This window comes from Manis javanica, chromosome 4 (assembly GCF_040802235.1).
Source record: "Manis javanica isolate MJ-LG chromosome 4, MJ_LKY, whole genome shotgun sequence".
NCBI lineage: Eukaryota > Metazoa > Chordata > Mammalia > Pholidota > Manidae > Manis > Manis javanica.
This window is the reverse complement of record NC_133159.1, coordinates 165,104,284-165,111,348: the sequence shown is the minus strand read 5'-3', so window position 1 is coordinate 165,111,348 and position 7,065 is coordinate 165,104,284. Positions and strand designations below refer to the sequence as shown.

The 7,065-nt window shown below is 38.4% G+C and overlaps 1 long non-coding RNA gene across 8 annotated transcripts in view; it reads left to right on the top strand.

Annotated features, from left to right (window-relative positions):
* The window catches only part of LOC140849286 (uncharacterized), a 38,999-nt gene extending 35,694 nt beyond the window's left edge, over positions 1-3,305 (top strand). For 3 of the 8 annotated variants that reach the window (XR_012131007.1, XR_012131006.1, XR_012131005.1), the window contains exon 4: positions 5-3,301. This is a non-coding gene — a long non-coding RNA (uncharacterized lncRNA). Of the gene's footprint in view, positions 1-4 lie in introns of all 8 variants that reach the window. The other 5 variants (XR_012131003.1, XR_012131002.1, XR_012131001.1 and 2 more) reach the window with 4 other exon arrangements.
* Positions 3,306-7,065: the final 3,760 nt, after the last annotated feature.

The window sequence follows — 7,065 nt, the reverse complement described above, 5'->3', positions numbered from 1 at the left end:
CAAGGTATTTTTACATAAAGAATCCAACTTTTTTCCCTTTAAAAAACTGAGTCACTACGATATGAGGAGGAGCTTCCGGCATCAGCACTCTCTGGAGGACTCATGCCAGGGGATGATCATCAAAAAGCCTCCACAGGGATCCGTGCGATGCTGCGGTTGTGGCTGCGTCCACCCCATTTCCTGGACTTGCCATTGGAATGAGGAGGGAGATGTCTAGGCTGGTATGTGCATACAGTGGGACAACGAATTTGACCGGATCTGTACTGTTGGAACTCAATCAGGAGTTGGGAGGGGTGCAAGTTGTAGCGCTCCAAAATCTTACGACTATAGACTATCTACGGTTAAAAGAACATACAGGATGTGAACAGATCCCAGAAATGGGCTGCTTTAATTTGTCTGACTTCTCTCAGACTGTTCAAGTACAGTTGGACAATATCCATCATATCATAGACAAATTTTCACAAATGCCTAGGGTGCCTAAATGGTTTTCTTGGCTTCACTGGAGATGGCTGGTAATTATAGATTTGCTTTGTTTATGTCACCGTATTCCTATTATGTTAATATGTGTGCGCAGGTTAGTAGTTTAAAACCTATACATGCTTAAGGTACTCTACAAGAAGATATGTTAAAGAAATAATCAATCCTCCCATGTTTTCTTCCATATGCTACCTCTATAGCTTTTCTTCTTCCTTCCTAATTACAACCCTTAAATAGAATTCGTGCCTCATATCGAATTTACCGAGTATCATAATTCCTCCAGGTGGTAAAGATACCTTGAGACAAGTGCTGGGCATAGAAGCCACAGGGCATAAATCTGCAAAGAAGTAAAAAGCTAACCTTTTCAAAGAATATTGCTTCTCTCTCACTTACCAACTTTACATTTCCCTGTATGGCCCCGGAAGATGACTGGTTAGCCAGAGACGGGTAAGATTCCTCAAGGGAGGAACAACCTAAGACACACAGTCGCAGGGGGGCTATCAGGTGAGAAATTGGGGAACAACAGTGGTGAAGCTTAGAACCTCACCCCCCCCCCCCCGTGTTGAGAGAAAGTTTCTGCATCCATGGATGTTTTATTGCTCTTGTCTAGCTTGGATTAGCACATTGTCTACAGGCACACACCTTATCATCTACAATTGCTCTCTTACAACACTAAACTATGTTTTCTACCTTTATCTTGTGTCTACCTACCACTTCAGCAGTTTATTAAAAATAAAAATAATAAAGGGAGAAATGTGGGATCCACATATAAATCAAGTATAAAAATCAAACGAATATTCATATTTGACCTGATTGTTTATAGTTTATAATGCGTGATCAAAACCGAAAGTTTCTGTGATGAATGCCTTTGTACTGTTCACCATGTAAGAACTTATTCACTATGTAAGAATTCGTTCACCATGTAAGAACTTGTATGTTATGCTTCAGAAGATTGGAAACTGAAGAGAACTAGGCTTGAGATGGATTAATGACTGTGCATTGAGCATTGACCCCCCTATACAGAATTTTATTGTTAACAACCATTTGATCAATAAATATGAGAGATGCCCTCTCAAAAACAAAAACAAAAACAAAACTGAGTCACTCAGTTTTAAAAAAAGACAAGCCCTCTCTCACCCACATTCTATAGTTCACAGCATTCTTTCATCTTGAGCCCTCTTGCCATTACCCCCACCCTGCTAAACAGGAAAGATGACACTTTGAGTTGTATCCCACTTTTCAGTCCTAACCTTACCCTAGACTGTAGAGCAACTTGGATTTAGTGATTCTAATGCTTGTCAGGAAACTCCCTTGTCTTTCATAAGGGGATAAAACATGCTTATTGTCCTTTTCTGAAGCAAAGTTGTGCTCTCTGTATAGGCTTGATACAAGACCAAGTAATAGCAGGTCATAATTTTATAATGTTTCTAAAACCTGAAACTATATAGGGTCATAGTGGGTTATGATAATTATTTAGAAGGAAATATCTTACACTCTCTTTATGTATTCTACATGCTTGAAGTTATGGATATTGCTATCTTATTGCTTGTTTTGGTGAGGAATAAAAATTGAACAACATAGTGATTCTACAACATTTTGCTATGCTGATGGACAGTGACTGTAAAGGGGTTGTGGGGGGGACCTGGTATAGGGGAGAGCCTAGTAAACATAATATTCTTCATGTAATCGTAGATTAATGATAACAAAAAAAAAAAAAAGAAAGAAAAGGGGGATTACTCCCTGATAGGATAAAACCACCTGCAAATCACCGATTAATGCATGCTTTAAATATCCTTAATTTTGATCATTTAAAGGGTGTCAGATGATCAGCTATGGAAGTACATTTTTCTGATAATATTCCTTTCTCTTAAAAAAAAAAAGCAGTTCCTGTGTGGTGATCTCCAATAAGTTCTTCACAATGGTATAAAGGTCATATCAAAGGGTGGGCAAAGGGTTTGTTTGTGTTTATACAGAGGATCAAAGCCTAATTTGGCTACCCAGAAAACGAATTAAGATACGATATGAAGAAGAACTTCCAACATCAACATTCTCTGGAAGAGTCATTCCAGAAGATGATCATCAAAAAACTTCAACAAAGATCCTGGCACTGTTGCAGTTGTAGCTACATTCATCCTACCAGTTCCTGGACTTGCCATTGGAATGACGAAGGAGATATCTAAGCTGGCCTGTGCATACAGTGAAACAACAAATTTGACTGGATCTATACTGTCGGAACTCAACCAAGAATTAGGAGAAGTGCAAGTTGCAGTGCTCCAAAATCTTGCGACTATAGACTATCTACTGTTAAAAGAACATATGGGATGTGAACAGTTCCCAGGAATGTGTTGTTTTAATTTGTCTGATTTTTCTCAAACTATTCAAATTCAGTGAGACAATATCCATCATATAATTGATAAGTTTTCACAAATGCCTAGGGTGCCTAACTGGTTTTCTTGGTTTCACTGGATATGGCTGGTAATTGTAGGTCTGCTTTGGTTATGTAGCTGTATTCCTATTATGTTAATGTGTGCATGCAATTTAATTAGTAGTTTAAAACCTATACATGCTTATGTTACACTACAAGAAGATATGTCAAAGAAATAATCAATCTTCCCATGTTTTCTTCCGTCTGCTACTTCTAAAGCTTTTCTTCTTCCTTCCTAATTACAACCCTTAAGTAGAATTTGTGCCTCATATCGAAATTACTGAGTATCATAATTCTTCCAAGTGGTAAAGATACCTCATGGCAAATGCTGGGCATAGAAGCCACAGGGCATAAATCTGCAAAGAAGTAAAAAGCTAACCTTTGCAAACAATATGGCTTCTCTCTCACTTACCAACTTTACATTTCCCTGTATGGCCCCGGAAGATGACTGGTTAGCCAGAGACGGGTAAGATTCCTCAAGAGAGGAACAACCTAAGACAGGCACAGTTGCAGGGGGGCCAACAGGTGAGAAATTGGGGATCAACAGAGGTGAGGCTTAGAACCTCACCCCCCCTGTTTTGAGAGAAATCTTCTGCATCCGTGGATGTTTTGCTGCCCTTGTCTAGCTTGGATTAATACTTAGTCTATAGGCACAGACCTGATCATCTACATTTGCCCTCTTACAGCACTAAACTATGTTTTCTACCTTTATCTTGGATCTACCTACCACTTCAGCATTTTATTAAAAAAATATTAATAATAATAATAGGAGAGAAATGTGGGATTTACATATAAATCAAGTATAAAAATCAAACGAATATTCATATTTGACCTGATTGTTTATAGTTCATGATGCGTGATCAAAACCGAAAGTTTCTGTGATGACTGCCCTTGCACTGTTCACCATGTAAGAACTTATTCACTGTGTAAGAACTTGTTCACCATGTAAGAACTTGTTCGTTATGCTTCAGAAGATTGGAGACTGTTGAGAATTAGGCTTGGGGTTGATTAATGATTGTGCATTGAGTCCTCTATACAGAATTTTATTGTTGTTAACAATCATATGATCAATAAATATGAGAGATGCCCTCTCAAAAAAAAAAAAAGAATAAATGTCTTTTCATATAAGAACTAACAAATGACCATTAAAGGTTGAGGATATATGCTTGAAATCAAGTATGTTTTCATAAACTTAAGATGGGGTATAAATTTCATTTTGAGTTGTTAACTAGGAGGCACTTGCAAAACAAAATTAAATTGAAAGGGAGTTTGAATGAGTTGAAACTATCAGCCACTCACTCAGTATGACCATGGGCAAGATGCTTAACTACTGTGCACTGCCCATTCCTCACATCTATAAAATTGGGATTGTGATACTTGTGTGTATGAAGCTGTGACTCACTCGGATGAACGGTACTGTGCAAGTGTGAAGTGTTTGTCAATAACAACAACAATAATCCTCATCACACTCCCTCAGTATGATCTGTGTTGAAATTGAGCAGTGCTTAAAAAGATTACCTATGAAATCATGTCCTCAATATTTATGTTGTTACATGCTCTCTTAGCATCAATACTTTTCCTTCACAACATGTATCATGGCTGGTGATGGTGTATTTGTTTGACTGAATAATACTTGTTTCCTCCCAATGAGATCCCAGTCCCCATGAGAATAACAGGGGCAAGTTAGTCTGTTTACTATTGCATCTCCAATGCCCAGCACAGTTCCTGCACGTGGTAGGCATTTGGTAAGTATTTATCGAGTGGACAAATTAATGAAAAAGTAAATAGTGCATTTTTCTATGAATTCTACCAAAACAAAACAAAGCAAAAGAAAAAAAGGCTAAAACAATAAAACAAAACCCTAGAGAGGCAAAATTAGCAGTTTGGTTCTGTCCTCCAGTATGGGAATGCTAATGTGCTATCCTGTATAAATAAGTGATTCCTGTTGGTCATAATCCTGTAGTGGGAATGAAGCCATGAGAAATTATTGGAGTGATTTTCAACAGCATAAATATTTAGTAACAGATGCACATAGATGGCAGATTGCCTCATTCCAGGCCATCTGTTAGACAACTGTCTATTCTAATAGGACTGATCCATTGGAACTAGACCAATAGCACTCTCTCAGATGTTTTAAGTTTACTTTCAAAATTCTTATGAAAGCCTTGAATGAGGAAAGATGTTTCCATGTCTGGTTGGCTGGTGCTCAGTAATGGTGCATTACAACACCTTGGCAAACTGTAAAGTCCATTTGATGTGTCATAATGCTCCACAAGGAAGTGTCTCTCAAGTGTTTTGTCAGAAGTCAAACTAAATAATGGCACTAGAAACTCACTCAGGTACAAATAATTGGGTTCAACAGAGTTCAGTGCAGATTGTGCAATTGACAACAGAAGTTGGCATGAGATGAAGGGTATAACCCATGGTCATCATTAGCATGTGGGATTTATTTTTTTAAACAGGTCTAAGGCAGTATAGTATAAACTCTGTAGAAAATATACCATATGTACATGCAATTAGGTTATACCTAGTGAAAGCTTAATGATTCTTAGCCTGGACATGCCTTTCAATAAAAACTTTTACCAAGCTTTTTTGCTGTATAAAGCTGGAGACAGTGTTAGTGTACATAAATTTACTCTGTGCATGACCAGTTGTGTTGGTGATGTGTCATAAGTGTGGGCCAACGTCTGTAAATGTCTTAATGCTTGGAATAGTATCATAATGCCAGGTACCCAAATGGGACTCGGTAAATATTTGTTGAATGAATGTTCTAGGACCAACTGAAGCAATTCCCTGTGGATTCCCAGCATGAAAGCAAGTCTTACGGCCTTAGCTCAAGCTGACTATGAATTAGAACTTGGGATACTTAGTGTGCAGAGCAGAACGCAGAGCAAATTGCTTATCACTACTATGTACTTGTAATGAACTTTAAAATGCTGTGTGATTTCCAAAATGTAAATCACCAGGTATGTTTTTTGGGGAGCCAAACATCCAACCATGGCTGTTTGGAGACAATACATCCTTCTGAGTCTTGGTTAAGTTAAAAGAATGACTAATGTTTTACCAGATTCTCCCATGATTCAAAAGTTTGTGTTACTCAGCGCATTAATACCTTTAGCTCCTGTGATCTCCCCTCCCAGTGAAATGATAGCTGCAAGGCAGTAATGATAATTGGAGTAGGAGATCTTGACTTTGCCCTGTGGCAGTAAAATGGCACACTTTGAGTAATTGCATATGTATACAGTACTGTTTGAAAGAAATGAGGTGTATTATCATCATATAAATATTTAAAGATTTATGTTAAAGCATGTTGAAAATATTACGTAGTTTCAGTATGGATAAGAACGAAGTTCTGCCTTTTGTTTCTACTGTTGTCTTTTTTCCCAAAACAAGCAGTGTCTGTTCGTAGGGACAGAGCCACCAGAGGCCTGACTGAGCTCACTGACTGCCTTCCCCTTGCTAACACGAGAAATACTGCAGTCAGAGGAGTGCTGAGTTCCAGTTCAATGTAGCTAAACATTCACAGGTGTTCTGGAGCCGAAACTGAGCAGTTGGTTGGAGAACCTATAGGAATTTGAAGATTTGTATGTTTCTGCTTACCACCCCACCATCTTTTTACAACAGTTCATTAAACAGAGGTCTGGATAGTTTGGAGTCAATACTTTGTGTTTACCTCTCCTCTTGCTAAAGTCCCCATGACCCAGTCACCAAGTTCAGTGGGCACATCGCAGGCCTTGTAGCTTGACCTCTCAGCAGCATTTGATAGATCTTGAAATTTCTTCCTAGATTTTGGGGCTCTTTCTTTTGTTTATCTTCTTTAACTCTTGTACCTTTTTTTTAGATTCTTCTAGCTGCCCCATAAATGGGGTGTTCTCCAGAGTTCGGTCCTTGGTTCCTTTTTTTTTTTTTCCTATTCAGTCTCCTTGGTAGACTTTTGCAGTTTCCATTTAAAATCCATGCACTGACGCCTCCACTTGTGTGTCCCCATGTCAGCTGCTGAGCTGCAGACCTGTGTGTCCAGCAACCCTGAAGATATATATATATATCATATATATATATATATGATAACAAGGACAATCACAACAGCAGCAGCTACTCACTACCGAATGCTCTGGCAGACAGCTCAGTGGTTTATTGCTTCATTCCATCTATTCCTTTCAGCA